A 16,260-nucleotide genomic window follows, 5' to 3' on the forward strand; every position below is an offset into this window, starting at 1 on the left:
CTCTTCTAAAATTGTATTCATTTTTGCATTTAGCAAATCTCTTTGAGATTTGTGAGGAGGATCATTAAAAATGATTCCTGTAGTTTAGAGATTTGTCCCACTGAGTGTCACTGGAATCCATTTCAGAGAAAAAAAATATCCCAGTTCATATATTTCATCTTGTAAATGAGAGCACTAGAGAGCAGTAAGTCATTCAACAAATACTTTCCGTACTTGTATACCATCCCAGCTGAATTTGAAGAACTTTGTCTACGTTCCAACCTCAGTTAATTTATGAATCCCGTTGGTTTATTGCATTGCAGTGCAGCTCACTGGATCTCCTGTCTCACCTCAAACATAAAGCAGACTCATGCATTAAGAGTCAGACCAGAAGCTGACAATGTTTTATGTATCGCACAAGTATAAAATGGTCAAAAATAGTAAAACTCCAGTTTCATGTGAACCCCTGTAATGCAGATACAGGTACCTGTAAAAATGAATTTGCTCCCTTTTTGTGACGCCTAAATGTGTCAGGACAATAAATAAATTTGTGTATCAGACAAAAGATACCCTGAGTGAATACAACATGCAATTCTGAGATAATATATTCATATATAAAGGGGAAAATGCTTTCCAACAAAACTGAGCCATGAGTCAAAAGGCCTCTAATACTGTGTCCGTTGTCGCAGCAACAGCTGCAGTCAAACGTTGGCGATTACTGGAATTTGATGTTTTGCATCACATGGGTTGAATCTTGGTCCACTCTTCTTTGTAGAAATGTTTTTGATTGACACATCAGAGGGTCTTTCTGCCGAAAAAGTCAGTCTAGATTTTCAGAATCTGAATGTGATCAAATCCAGATTTTACATAGGACATCCCCCAAATTTTTTATTTATTTTTATTTCCTGTTTGTTTTAATCAAAGTTCATTCACAATTTAATAATACTGTTATTTCATTGTTACAGTGGTACAGAGGGCTTCTAGACAGATATCAACACAGTTGGATTCAGAATTACAGTGTGTTAAGCTCTGTATTGTCAGAACTAAGTGACATAAGATGTTCAATAAATTTCACAAATGTTCCAATTAAGTTCTATCTGACCTCCAGTAGTCCCAGAGGTAAACTAGTGCTAACATGGTGTAGATTTAGAGCACACCTAAATGTTATAGTTCTGCTTTTAAGCTCTTATTTCTTGTTGCCTCCATTGTCCAACTCACATAAAGTAATGTGTTAAATGAGCAAGTATTTAATCTGCTCCAACTTTTCTGTGTTTTTTAACACCGTTTCACTTTAAGGAATCTCAGCTGTGTTTTGATTCCACTCAGATTGCTGTAAAAATGGTTTCTGGACTCTTCAGACATGTATTTTTTATTCCAATGAGTTTCTGATGGACTGTTATCATTGGTACTGATGGACCCTCTGGTTCTGCTTGTCAGTTATTGAAATGCTGTCAGCTTGTTCCATGAGGAGTGTGTTGCGTCGGCCCAGATGTTGCTCTTTATTTACTTCCAGTTGAAGATGACAGAAACATGTGTTCACAGATCAGCTTGGTTAATGAACAGACAGGATCAGCCACATATACCAAGGTACTTAACATGAGCGATGATGCTTTAAAACTATGTGTGTACTTTACATGTAATGTATTAAATGGCACTGCACAATATAAGCACAGGAATGGGAAGCTTTCATAAATCTTCATTTAATGCAGTGAAAGGAGGCCGTCTGGCCTTAACTGAGTTAAGATAACAAATCCCTGTTTTCCCTTTCTTCATGTTTCTCTGACGTCCTTTGAAAAGTGAGCTGCTGTGTGAGTAAAGAGCAGTCAATGACTTCCCCAGCTTGGTCATGAGCAGCCACCAAATCAAAATCTGACGACCAGAACGCTTTAACAGAACGTGCTGGAAGTCTGAAGATTAATAAGAAGTAAAGCTCTGCTTGTGTCTCAGATCCAGGAGATTCATGTTGCTGTGTAGAAAGGTCTGATGAGACTCTTTCTTTCTGTATGATAAATTCATATTCATCTCCATAATTCTATGGAAAGCCATTGTTTAGCAGAAGGTGGAAACAGCCAGAGAAGGACAGGAGGAGAAGCAATGGAAAAGTCTCAGTCTGAGAGGGCTGCCATAGTGGGTCTTTCAGCGTTCCCCTGATGCATTTTAGAAACCATTAAGCTGAAATGTCTCCGTCTCCCGTCTCCATGTATGCTGCAATCATTTTTATTTACGGACCGTATCCTAACCAGGGCCCAGTCTGAGGAGCTCTGTCTGGATAATGTGTCTAATTGTTCAGCGTTAGCATCAGAAGGACTCCTGCTGAGAAATCTGGGCTTTTTCTTTCTGAGGCTCCTGCTGCTCTTTCTCTCTTGTTTCTCTATCCTGCCTTTTGCCCAGCCTTTCATGTGGCGACTCAGTCCATTACCTTTACTTTACCACAGAAACCAGCCTGGGACGCTCCGTTTTCCTCATTTTGTGGTAAATGGACATGGAGATGATGTTACTGACAAATGGAGCATCAGGCCTGGAGTTTCCACCACCTCTATGTTCTCCAGTTGATCAGCCTCAGCGTCACCTCAAGTCTGCAGCCCTCAGATGAGCTGATGGTCATCTGAAACTGAACTGAAGAGAAACTGAGGAAGGTCAGCGATGATGGGTATCTTGGCTTTCAATTAGCAAAATGAAAGCTGCTGTTCTTCTGAGCTGCAGTTTGTCTTTGAAAATGAAGAGAGTCAAATCCAGGCAGGTGTTTAACAGATGTATATTATTCCACCTGAAGTTTGAAGATCCATCAGGGACACAAATTCCTCCACGGATCATGATGGCAGAGTAACTTTCCATCATGATGCGTTCAATGTTCTCTGATGCATATCAGAAACTACTAAACATTAATATTCATCTCCAGTCTTTGCTGGTACAAACTTCAGTCAGTGTTAAACATGTTGTGCTCATGGATGTTAGGAGGAAACCCAAGAGATCCATAGAAGATAAAACTTGTCACCAATGGGACTTTAAGCTTCAGGCAAAGACCTTCTAACAACCATAAAGACTTTATGTTGTTATTGCAGAACATGTTGATGTCAGGAACTGTTCCCCCTCAATATATCAGCAGAGTCCAGACCTGAAGAGGTTTATGACAATCAGACAAAACTCTAAGGCTTTAAAGCCAAAGTTTGACCCCTCAACCTTCAAGTTCCCTTCAACGTTTCAATCAGTTTGGTTGATGGAAGATGGGGGCTATGGGGAAGAGTTCAGGGTAGCTGCATGTATTCTGACTGTTTGCTGGTATGTGATTCTAATCAGGAACTTGTCCTGGTTTAATGGACCACCAGCCCAAAGAAAGATATGATGGGAATTCACCTGATAATGAAAACAAACTCAATCATGACAAAAGATTCAGACCATGACCAAAAGAAACAGGGCTGTGAGACTTTCTTCTTGGTTAAGAAACCCAACAAGAAGCAGAATGATTGTGTAATGAGGCCTGTCCCTTTATGAGCTGATGTCATTTCCAGTAAAGAACCACTGGTCCACAGAGGATGCCAGTATATTATGTGTTGAGCAGGCAGCAGACGGTGCTACCAGGTTCTGTTAAGGCCCAGCTGGTGAACAGAGAACGGATCTGTAAAAAAGTTGGTTCCATCCAACATCATAAACTCAGTCTGACTATCAGTCTGACTAGTGAGAGAAACCATGTGGCCGGGTCTGAAGACAAACAAACCGTAAAGCACAACACCAGTACCAGAGACTTTTATCCTCCAGTGAGAGGACTTGTGGACCTTTGAGGTGCTGATGAGGAAGTACAGCATGAGGTCAACATAAAATGAGTGAAGAAAGAACCTTCTAATGTGTAAAAGCGCCAGAGAGAAATGTTTGGGGACTCATTAGGCAAAGGCAGCAGGACCAAAGGGAATCCTCCGAGCCGACGGTCAGAACCTCCATGTCAGGTCTCAGTAGGTGTTGATGGTAGGGAGTGGTTCTGCAGTGGATGGGGAGCTTTTCAGCTTTTGGCCATAATGAGTGATGGTCCACAGGGACTGTTTTACAACCAGTTATAGGATGAGGAAGTGGAGCTCTGCCTTCCAGAAACTGGAACTTTCTGAGGAGGAGAAATGTTGTCAGGCTAACGTCTGGCTGCTTGATGCTCTGACCACTCTGCTGAGGGTTCTCATTCATCTGAAGATCCTGCTTCAAGGCTGAAACTAAGCCCAAGGCTGATCAGTCCTTAGAGCTCTGGGAGTCAGTTAAAGGGTTGGCGTCTGAAAAACTCAGTCTGGATGTCTTGGTCTGTTCTACAGTTGTACAGAAATATCTTCTCACTTTCCAACTTCTTAAACAGCAAAGTGGTCAGAGAAATAGTCCCTAAAAGCTGCTTTTCTTTGTTGGAGCTCTGGACACATTCCTGTTTGGGCCTAATAGGTTACTGACAGCCATTATCTGAGGATCAGGTTTTGCCTTCTTGCCTTAGATTTCTGCTTCAAGATAGGAAAGAAATGCCTCAAGATGCTGAGCTCTACAAGGCTTTTAATGTGATCAAGCATAATGTGTTTCTTGTTACTTTTAGTTTTCTCTGCTAATTATAGAAACTTTTTTTTTAAATCTCACCCTTGGAATTTCAACTTCTTGGACTTAAATGACACAAATGCCTCACAAATCCAACCTGCTTCAGTAAATGTTTGAATAATTACATTGGAGCACATTGGCTATTATACAGTTGAATTCAGTTTCCCATTTGCCAGTACATTTAGTTTTCTTGTAAAACACCCTTCCTGTGCAGCAGCTCAGTCGGCTCCAAGCACATCAAATGAAACGAGGTTTTAGATAGAACGGTCAGACAGAATGTCATGTTGGCTTTAAGGTTGCGAACCCACATGCAAGAACACAATCAGACAGAGCGAGTCAGAAACAATGATGTTTATTGAAGAGTCAGGGAGCTGGTGGCGAAGCCGAATCGGCGGACCGGTTCTTCTACTGCCAACGGGAGAAAGCAGGGTTAGCGGGAACTCAGCGGAGTTTCTCCAGGAAATGACTGAGGTGAGCTTACTTTGGGTGGAGGTATATGGGGCGAAGCGGAGCGCGAGCCAAGAGTCCGTTGACGGGCGATAGTAGCTCTGATGTCGGGCACGGCCTGGAGCCTGATCCGTCCAGGCGGTCCTCCGGGAAGTTCGGGCGTGGGCCTCCTGGCCCGTAGCGTCCCGAAGGGGAAATCCCGGAGAGGGATCGACGAGGGGGGATAACGCACACACACACAGGGAGTGGCCTCTGACCGGGAACACCGGCAGGGTCGGGAAATCACACAGGAGGGAGGTGATCCACAGCGGGGAGACAGACTTACACGAACGCGGGGCAGCTGGTTTCCGGGAAACAACTAGGAGACGGCGGGAGAATCTGGCGAGGGAGACAACAAGGGTTAGACGAGAGTAATCACAGAAGGCCTCTTTCTGGAACGCTGGTTACCGTAGTAGGCAAACACTCAGGCGGTGAGACGGAGTGTAGCTGTTGCTTATATCGCCGGTCCACGCCCTCTTAACCAGCTGCAGGTGTGTGTCCGGGTTGAACCAGGACACTTCTCAGGGGTGGAGCATGGGTGACATCTGCTGGATGTCTTGAGAAGTGGTGGTTCCAGGGACAGGTGGAAATAAAACTAACTAAAGGAAAACAAACTAAGAAACTAGGACGAGGGGAGGACAAACAGACCCTGACAGTACCCCCCCCTCAACGGACGCCACCTGGCGGCCGAACAGAGGACGGGGTCTGGGAGTCCCTAAAGTCTCTAATAAGGGAGGGGTCTAAAATGAATGATCCAGGAACCCAGGAACGTTCCTCAGGGCCATAACCCTCCCAGTCGACAAGGAACTGGTGACCCCGACCTCGTCGCCGAGTGGCGACAATCCGGCGGACGGAGAAGGCCGGATGGCCATCGATGACCCGGGCGGGTGGAGGGGGTTCGGCCGGAGGGCAAAGTTCACTGGAGAGCACTGGCTTAATTTGGGACACGTGGAAGGTTGGGTGGACACGCAGAGACGGGGGAAGGTGGAGGCGTACAGCTGAGGGGCTAATGACTGCCAGCACTTCAAAGGGGCCAATGAACCTTGGAGACAATTTTCTAGACATAGATTTGAGGGGAATGTTGTGTGTGGACAACCATACCTTTTGTCCCACTGTATAAGCAGGAGCAGGGGTTCTACGACGGTCAGCCAGGCGTTTATTGGTAGCGGAGGTGTTGTTGAGGGCAGTGATGGTGTCCTTCCAAATCTTATGGCTTCGTCGGATGTGGTGTTGTACAGACGTGATCGAGAGGTCCTCCTCGTCGGAGGGGAGGAGTGGTGGTTGGTAACCCAGGACCACTTCAAACGGAGAGAGACCTGTGGCTGCAGAAATGTGGCTGTTATGTGCATACTCGACCCATGGGAGGTATTGGGCCCAATCGTCGGGGTTCGTGGAGGTCAGGCATCGCAGAGTCGTCTCTAGCTCTTGGTTCATACGTTCTGTCTGGCCATTGGTTTGTGGATGGTAGCCAGAAGTGAGGGATACCTTAGCCCCCAGAGCCGAGCAGAACTGACGCCAGACCTGTGATATGAACTGGGGGCCGCGATCCGAGAGGATTTCCTGCGGGATGCCATGTAGCTTAAAGACATGTTTAATTAATAACAGGGCAGTCTGGGCAGCCGTGGGCAGCTTACGTAGGGGAACAAGGTGACATGCCTTGGAGAAACGGTCGACGATGGTGAGGATGGTGGTCATACCTTTACTGGTTGGGAGTCCGGTAACGAAATCTATGGCCACGTGGGACCAAGGGCGCTTAGGTATGGGTAGTGGTTGTAGGAGTCCTGCGGGGGGTTGATTGGAGGACTTGTTCCGGGCACAGATTGGGCAGGCTGAAACAAACTCCTTGACATCCTTGTGTACGGAAGCCCACCAAAACCGTCTGTTTATTAGCCCAATCGTGCGGCTAACGCCGGGGTGACCTGAGAACTTAGAATTGTGTATCCACTGGAGAAAACGGGATCGGACAGAGGATGGAACATACACCTTACCCGGTGGGCAGGACTCTGGGGCTGGTTCTGTTTGCTGAGCTTGATGGACGATGTCTTCGATCTCCCAGGTGACCATTCCCACGGTGCAACTGGGAGGCAGGATGGGAGCTGGGACCACCTCAGCGTCATCTGGGGAATAAACTCGAGATAGGGCATCGGGTTTAACATTCCTTGAACCTGGGCGAAATGTGATAGACAGGTTAAATCGAGAAAAGAACAGAGACCAACGAGACTGGCGGGGATTGGATTTCTTGGCTGCTTGCAAGTATGTCAGGTTCTTGTGATCGGTCCAGACCAGTACGGGGTGTTCGGCACCCTCCAGCCAGTGGCGCCACTCCTCCAAGGCGAGTTTAATCGCGAGGAGCTCTCTGTCGCCCACGTCATAATTCCTCTCAGCTGGCGAGAGTCTACGGGAAAAGAAGGCGCATGGATGGAGCTTATGGTCGTGGGTAGACATCTGGGAAAGAACCGCGCCGACCCCGGTGTCGGAGGCGTCAACTTCCAGAATGAATTGCTTCTTGGGGTCAGGCTGGACCAGAATGGGAGCGCGTGCAAACCGGGACTTGAGCTCCTCGAAGGCGGCTTCTGCTTGAGGGGTCCAGACGTATTCTCTCTTGCTGGAAGTGAGAGCGGTGAGGGGTGAAGCAGTCTGACTGTAATTGCGTATGAACCTCCTGTAGAAGTTTGCAAACCCCAAAAAGCGCTGTAGTTGTTTGCGGTTTTCGGGTTTAGGCCAGTCGAGTACTGCCTTGATCTTGTCCTCGGATGCTCTAACCTGTCCCCTTTCGAGGATGTACCCTAGGAAGGTTACTGAAGGGCGGTGAAACTCACACTTTTCCGCTTTTACATACAGCTTATTCTCCAGAAGGCGTTGGAGAACCAGACGGACATGTTGTTTGTGCTCCGCGAGGGATTTGGAATATATCAGGATATCATCCAGGTAGATGAACACAAAGACATTGATGAGATCCCTCAGGACGTCGTTCACCAGGGCCTGGAAGAAAGCAGGTGCGTTAGACAACCCAAACGGCATGACCAAATATTCATAGTGGCCCATGGGGGTTTTAAACGCCGTCTTCCACTCATCACCCTCCCTTATGCGAAGGAGGTGGTAAGCGTTCCTGAGATCTAGTTTTGTGAATATGGTTGCCTCTTGGACGGGCTCAAAGGCTGAGGATAATAATGGCAACGGGTACTTATTCTTGATGGTGATCTGGTTGAGTCCACGGTAGTCAATACAGGGCCGGAGAGAGCCATCTTTTTTTCCCACGAAGAAGAACCCTGCTCCGAGGGGAGAGGACGAGGTGCGGATAATCCCTGCGGCTAGAGACTTGTTTATGTACTCCTCCATGGTTTGCCTTTCTGCTCTAGAAATGTTGTATAGCTTACTGTTGGGTAATGGGGCGCCAGGCAGTAGATCGATGGCACAGTCATACGGTCTGTGGGGTGGCAGAGACAGGGCTTTGTCCTTACTGAAAACAGGAGCTAGATCATGGTACTCACGGGGAATGGAGGAGACGTCGGATGGGTCGATCACAGCTGGCTCTGTAGGCGTAGTGACGACTGGAAAGGCGGAATGAAGGCAGGTACTGTGACACTTAGTGGACCACGACTCAATCTTGGTCTCGGCCCAGTCTATGTGCGGGTTGTGCTTGTATAACCAGTCGAAACCAAGGATGATGGAGGCACTAGCGGCAGGAAACACAAGGAAAGTAATCTCCTCTGTGTGATTACCTGAAGTGAGTAGACGCACTGACTTGGTTTGATGGGTGATCTGTGGCAGGTTCCCTCCGTCGAGGGCTGATACCCGGAGAGGAACTGGAAGCGGCTCGATTTCAATAGACAGTTGCTCGACGATGTCTGAATTAATGAGGTTCTGTTCACACCCTGAGTCAATGAGGGCTGATAAAGAATATGGTTCGTTAATGATTATGGAGACAGGGATGATGAAGCGAGATCTTACTGTTTTAGTCTCCGGCAGTCTCCCCGTCCTTACTGCCGGACCTGCGGGTTTAAACGTACTGGACAGTTAGCGATGACATGATTGGGTTCACCACAGTAAAGGCAAAGCCGGGATCGCATCCTCCTCTGCCGCTCCTCTGGGGTTAGCTTAGCGTGTCCCAGTTGCATGGGTTCTGGTCCTGTAGATGAGGGAAAGGTGGGTGGAGGTTGGACAGTCGACTGGTTACTGACCTGTGCGGAGCGCGGAAGGGCGGTGCGGCGGGATCGCTCACTCATCCTTGACCGAATCCGGTTGTCTAGTCTTATGGCCAAGTTAATAAATTCATCCAGAGACTCTGGTTCATCTAGAGTAGCCAGTTGGTCCTTTATCTGCTCATTTAATCCATGAAAGAATGCGCTTTTAAGCGCAGCAGGGTTCCAGCCTGAAGCAGCGGCCAAGATTCTAAAATCGATGGCAAAGTCTGACACAGTCTTCTGGCCTTGCTTCAATCCGTGTAGTTCACGGGAGGCTGAAGTCTTTTCAGCCTCTTGACAAAACACCTGCTGTAACTCCTTCAAAAACTCGGGGAAGGTACACCCATAGTCAGAGGCTGAAGAAAACCGGGCTTCGGCCCACTCTAGGGCTCGACCCGTCAACAGGGATAACACGTAGGAAATCTTAGCACTGTCATGCAAAAACTCCGCGGTGAATGATTAAAGATGATATTGCATTGGAGAATAAACCCCTTGACCTTCCTGACGTCACCTGAAAATTTCTCTGGCGCTGAGGGTCGGACGTCCGAAAACATGGAGCGGGATGGTGGATCCGGAGCCTCAGTCGGGGAAGGTTGAGAGCTGGGAGCCTGCTGAACTGAATTCCGTAGGAAAGTGGTTAATTCTGTTAGTTTATCGTTAGTCTCGGCTTGACGACTAGCTAACTCCCGTAATGCGGAGTCATGTGACTGGACTAGCGCGTGTTGTTCGGACAGCGCTCGTCTGATTGCGTCTGCTGAGGTTACGAACTGGCCTGAGTGTTCTGTCATGTTGGCTTTAAGGTTGCGAACCCACATGCAAGAACACAATCAGACAGAGCGAGTCAGAAACAATGATGTTTATTGAAGAGTCAGGGAGCTGGTGGCGAAGCCGAATCGGCGGACCGGTTCTTCTACTGCCAACGGGAGAAAGCAGGGTTAGCGGGAACTCAGCGGAGTTTCTCCAGGAAATGACTGAGGTGAGCTTACTTTGGGTGGAGGTATATGGGGCGAAGCGGAGCGCGAGCCAAGAGTCCGTTGACGGGCGATAGTAGCTCTGATGTCGGGCACGGCCTGGAGCCTGATCCGTCCAGGCGGTCCTCCGGGAAGTTCGGGCGTGGGCCTCCTGGCCCGTAGCGTCCCGAAGGGGAAATCCCGGAGAGGGATCGACGAGGGGGGATAACGCACACACACACAGGGAGTGGCCTCTGACCGGGAACACCGGCAGGGTCGGGAAATCACACAGGAGGGAGGTGATCCACAGCGGGGAGACAGACTTACACGAACGCGGGGCAGCTGGTTTCCGGGAAACAACTAGGAGACGGCGGGAGAATCTGGCGAGGGAGACAACAAGGGTTAGACGAGAGTAATCACAGAAGGCCTCTTTCTGGAACGCTGGTTACCGTAGTAGGCAAACACTCAGGCGGTGAGACGGAGTGTAGCTGTTGCTTATATCGCCGGTCCACGCCCTCTTAACCAGCTGCAGGTGTGTGTCCGGGTTGAACCAGGACACTTCTCAGGGGTGGAGCATGGGTGACATCTGCTGGATGTCTTGAGAAGTGGTGGTTCCAGGGACAGGTGGAAATAAAACTAACTAAAGGAAAACAAACTAAGAAACTAGGACGAGGGGAGGACAAACAGACCCTGACACAGAAATGTCTCCTTCTGTAAAACCAACATGGGTCAGCAGAGGACCATCAATGTTTCTCAGTCATGAATCTCTGTTCTTGCCGCCTGCTGAGGCTGCATTTAGTGCACAGGGTGGGGTTAACTGAGGCTCTTAAAGAAAACGACGACATGTGAGTTCTGCTGTGGAGAAAATGAACTACAGCTCAGCCGACATGTAGATGGTAATAAGAGCTCACTTTGCTGACTTTTCTTCTGAAACAGGTAAAACCTGCTTGAACATTATTAAGGATCAAAGTTTAAACCTAATAGGTCAAACATCATTTTGCTAAGACCAACAAACCAACGACTATAATCAGAACAACAGAGCTGCACTCTGCTGGGCCCAGAATAAATGAGCTGATGAACAACAGAGTTGTCTCCAGGCAGAATCTGCTCTCAACTGAATGTGTCTGTTTGCAGAAAAGTCTCTTTTCCCTCTTCATGTCTTTCATAGTGATGTGTCATTATTTCCCAGCAGCAATATTCCTCTCCTTTCCTCTCACTGATTGGTCTGGCAGCAGCAGCACTGGAGCTGCACCAACATAAAGGTCTCAGGCCGAAGCTCCTAACGATGGGAGTAAAGGGAACCAGCTCTGACTCACCTCGGACTCTGACATGCTGTCCTCTTTGTCCTCCCATCAGCTTCTCTTCCCACCTTTTCCATTTCCCATCTTCAGAGCAACATCCGTCTCCATCTCAGTCTTCTCTTTTCATCCACATGTTCTTCTCAATAAACAGGTCAAGATGAATCAGATACATCCTCACAGCAGCCTTCATGTATTTCCTACAAGGTTTTATGTAAAGTGTTGTTGCCATGGTTTTTTATTATCGTTCTTCTATTTTTACATCAATTGACAACCTTCATTGAAACCAACCAATCAGAGCAGCTGAAAATATTCCAGTTCATGATGATGTGATTTCTCAAAGATGTTTTGTGGTTACATGTTCACATTAAGCTCCACTTTTTCTGAAAAAAGAGTCGAGTTCTGAGCAGAACTAGAACCCCTGGCAAAAAGTATGGAATCACCAGTCTTGGATGAGGACTCATTCGGACATTTCATGCTGTAAAACAAACTCGGATCAAAAACATGATTCAATAATAAGGTCATTCCAAAGTGCAACTTGTTGGCTTTCAGGAACACCCAAAGAAATGAAGAGAAAACATTGTGGAAGTCAGTGATTGATACTTTTATTGACCAAGCACAGGGAAATAAATATGGAGTCACTCAATTCTGAGGAAAAAAGTATGGAATCACTCAAATTGGAGGTAGAAAATAAGGACACACCCAGTCTATTTCCTTTCCCTAAATGGACACCTGCCCCAGATGAGATGTGCCCGTTTGCATTCATGAGGACTTGGAGGACTGCTGGACGAAGTGGAGTGCCAAGAACCATGGCTCCAACAAGAGAAATGTCCCTTGAAACAAAAGAGAGGATTGTGAAACTTCTTGAAGAAGGTAACCCTTCATGCATGGTTGCTAAAGATGTGGGCTGTTCACAGTCAGCTGTTCACAGTCAGCTGTATCCAAGATATGGACCAAATAAAAACAGCATGGAATGGCTGTTTAAGCCAAACGTACTGGTAGACCAAGAAAGACATCAAAGCATCAAGACAAACGACTTCAGGCCATTTGTCTTGAAAACCAAAAAAGTACAACTAAACAGATGAAGCATAAATGGGAGGAAGCCGGAGTCAATGTGTGTGACTGAACCGTAAGAAATCGCCTACAGGATATGGGATTTCAATACAGGAAAGCTAAACGAAAACCAGCATTGATACCTAAACATAAAATAACAAGACTGCAATGGGCTAAGGAGAGGCAGTCATGGACTGTGGATGACTGGATGAAAGTTATCTTCAGTGATGAGTCAAGAATCTCTATTGGACAAGGTGATGATGCTGGGACTTTTGTTTGGTGCCGTTCCAGTGAGATTTATGAAGAGGCCTGCCTGAAGAAATCAACCACATTTCCAAAGTCCTTGATGATATGTGGCTGCATGTCAGGCAAAGGCACTGGGGAGATGACTGTGGTTAATTCTTCTATCAATGCACAAGTTTACATTGACATTTTGGTCAGTTTTCTCATCCCTTCAATTGAACAGATGTTTGGAAATGATGAAATAATTTTCCAAGATGACAATGCATCGTGCCATAGGGCAAAACAGTGAAGGCATTCCTTGGAGAAAGACACATTCAGTCGATGCCATGGCCTGCAAATAGTCCAGATCTCAACCCAATTGAAAACATGTGGTGGAGATTAAAAAAAATGGTCCACAAGAAGGCTCCAACCTGCAAAGCTGATCTGGCAACTGCTATCAAAGAGAGTTGGCACCAAATTGATGCAGAATACTGTCTGTCACTCATCAAGCCCATGCCTCAGAGACTGAAAGCCATTATAAAAGCCAAAGGTGGTGCAACTAAATACTAGTGATGTATTTTAAACGGTCTTTTGTTTATGTGTTTTTCATGATTCCAAACTTTTTTCCTCAGAATTGAGTGACTCCATATTTATTTCCCTGTGCTTGGTCAATAAAAGTATCATTCACTGACTTCCACAATGTTTTCTCTTCATTTCTTTGAGTTTTCCAGAAAGCCAACAAGTTGCACTTTGGAATGACCGTATTATTGAATCATGTTTTTGATCCGAGTTTGTTTTACAGCATGAAATGTCCGAATGAGTCCTCATCCAAGACTGGTGATTCCATACTTTTTGCCAGGGGTTGTAGAACCAGAAAAAAACTAAAAAAGTTTAATTTCTATATGCAGAGTTTGACTTTGGGTTTCTCCACAAGTTTTATGGCCATAAATCTCACAATGCTTCTATATTTGACAAAAGTCTGTCCCCTCCAAAGAAAACAGTGGCACCGAGGCCTCAACCCCTTTAAATACAAACAAACCACATTATTCCAAAGCCACAATTACAGGTTTGTGTGCATAAGAAGTCCAAGCAGTGATATGGAAATCTTCTCGGAGGTATCAGGGTTTGTTTACCGAGACTCATTTAGATCAGATCTGATTGGTTCTCATGTAGCCAACATTATGTCTCAGTCTGAAGTTGCATGCAGTCGTTTTCACTTGGGATAAATCAACATAATGAGAGATTAAGGAAGTCTGATCAGGAAAGGAAGTTTAGACACCAACTGTGTTTCCATTAATGCACTAAATGCGTGCATATATTTGTCCATGAAAACCAAAAAATGCCAAAACGTTTATCAAAAAACACGTTATTTTCCCCCAAGATTGCTGTGTTTCTACTAAGCAAATTATTTTCAAAATGTCAAATTGTGCAATTATGTGACTGATGGAAATGCAGCTACTGTTGTTGCTGCAGATCAATATAAGGTAGAACATTTTTCTACACCCTTCAGTCACAAATACAGGTTTTATTTTACCTCACTGTCTGATGAATCTTTAAAATAATAACTCAGACATTCATCTAGAATCACTAAATGATGTGAGCAGCTGGACTCTGAGTACAACATATGTGCCATAATAATGAAGAACGTTACCGGTCAGTTTTAAAGAATCTTTCAGCCCCACTTAACCAAGTTTAAAAGGTTTACCCATTTTCCCATTTGTCCTAAATCACAGAGGATTGTGGGAAAGGACAGGCTGGTTTCTGGGAGTATTTTACAACTTTGGGATGTGGTCACACATATCTAGCAGCTCCTTCCTACAATGACCAGAGTCACCTTCATATTTTCCTGCCTTAACCACATGAGCCCCACTGATCTGGATTTAACACAGAGCCTGTAAAACAAGTGAAGAGAAGAATGTGACTGAAAAATGACAACAGAGACCCGTTCTGACTCTCCAAACCAGGAACAGGAACAGTAGTAGGAGCCTGAGCACCTTATCATCACTCTAACTGCTCACACACTCCCTCTGTGTGTGTTTCATTTGAGCCTTAATGGATTGTTGGACACACTGAACTGAAGCAGGCTGCAGTAGGTTTCTGTATGTCATCCAGCAGTTTCCATGAAGTTTAATCAGGGCCTGAGCTCCTGCAGTGGAGAAGCAGTATGGAGAGCAGCCTGTGTTTATTATGCTGTATTAAGTTTTAGTCACAGAACATCTAAGAGAGCAGGTGCTTCTAAACACGCTGCAGATCAGTTTTCCTTTGGAAAAAACCCGTCTGGGAGATCTTTCCATTTAATCTCTGCTTTAACAAACAGCAATTAGGTCGGCTAAAGAGACCTGGGTTAGATATTTAAAGACCCTCGTTTATCCTGCTTCTGCTTCCACATTTTCACCCAGTCTTCAATCCATCTTCTTCTTTGTTTTCCTGTTCAAAGCCAGTCAGGTGTTCACATTAAATCATGCACTAAGTTAACTCTCTAGTGTGTCTGAACTCTGTTGCACACAGAACTCAACATTGACTCCAGCAGCCAGTGGCACATTTTCAGAAACTCCTCCAAGTAAAATACCTGCAGAAGGAGGAAAGCTCATAAATTCACTTCTCTAACAACAACAGCATCAGAAATGATTTGTCTTGTTACTGTAGAAGAGCTGCTGCCTCTCCTCCCCTCAGGGGGAATTTCACTGATCGATTCACATTCTGACCCCATCAAGCCGATTCCTAAAAGCTGTGGAGACAAAGACGCTCCACCTGCTCTGACTTTGTTGTCAACGATCTGAAAGACAGAGCTCACCTTCCTATTGGTTCAGCTGGCAGATAAAGAGCCAAACAGGCCAGCATCAGAGGAAATCAGTGATTTTACTGATAATCAGAAAGATGTTCTCTGGGTCAGACGTCATGACTGGAGAGGATGGTTGACAGCAGGAAGGCTGCGACAGTATGGAGACTGAAGATGTCTCCTTGTCTCTGTGGCAGGTCAGTGTTTGGTTTCAGTGGTTTAAACACAGAACACCACACAGAATGTTGTGGAAAATCAGAGAACACTGAGATGAAAGACCTGCAGAAGATCTTGAACGTTCGTCTTGCAGCAGGACCTTCCAGCTTGTGGTGAATAACTCTGAACTGAGTGAACCTTTGGGTCTAAACAGAGAGAGTGAATACAAACAGAATATTTTCAGTCCTCTGTGTTTGTCTGCAGGACAGAGCCAAACCAGGAGCAAGAGACGAAACGGGCTCAAATATGAGCTGAGGTGGACGATCATATTGAGATAATATTTATTTATTGAATTTTTCCACATCCTGTTGAAGCATTTCAGTCCCACATATCAAGAAGGTTGAAGTCTGCATGTTCCAGGGCAGTTCTGCTTTACAAAAAAGACATCCTAAGTTTTCTATGTGTGAATAAAAAGGGGTATTAAGGGAGATGCAGCTATTGTCTGGATCTGTTCCCCTTAGATTCCTTCATTGCTTTGATCCATAAAGCTCACTGTCCTAGTGTAGGTTTTTATCTCTGCAGGATATATTAAAGCC

At 45.9% G+C, this 16,260-nt stretch overlaps 1 long non-coding RNA gene across 1 annotated transcript; it reads right to left on the reverse strand.

The window, feature by feature from the left end:
• Positions 1–10,047: 10,047 nt before the first annotated feature.
• On the reverse strand, positions 10,048–10,846 carry LOC145549429 (uncharacterized). Its single transcript, XR_014085408.1, has 2 exons — positions 10,193–10,846; positions 10,048–10,119 (listed from the first exon to the last, which is right to left on the reverse strand). It is a non-coding gene; the product is annotated as an uncharacterized LOC145549429 (long non-coding RNA).
• Between the last annotated feature and the right edge of the window lie 5,414 nt (positions 10,847–16,260).

This window comes from Poecilia reticulata, chromosome 20 (genome assembly GCF_904066995.2).
Source record: "Poecilia reticulata chromosome 20, P_reticulata-male-v2, whole genome shotgun sequence".
Classification (NCBI taxonomy): Eukaryota; Metazoa; Chordata; class Actinopteri; order Cyprinodontiformes; family Poeciliidae; genus Poecilia; species Poecilia reticulata.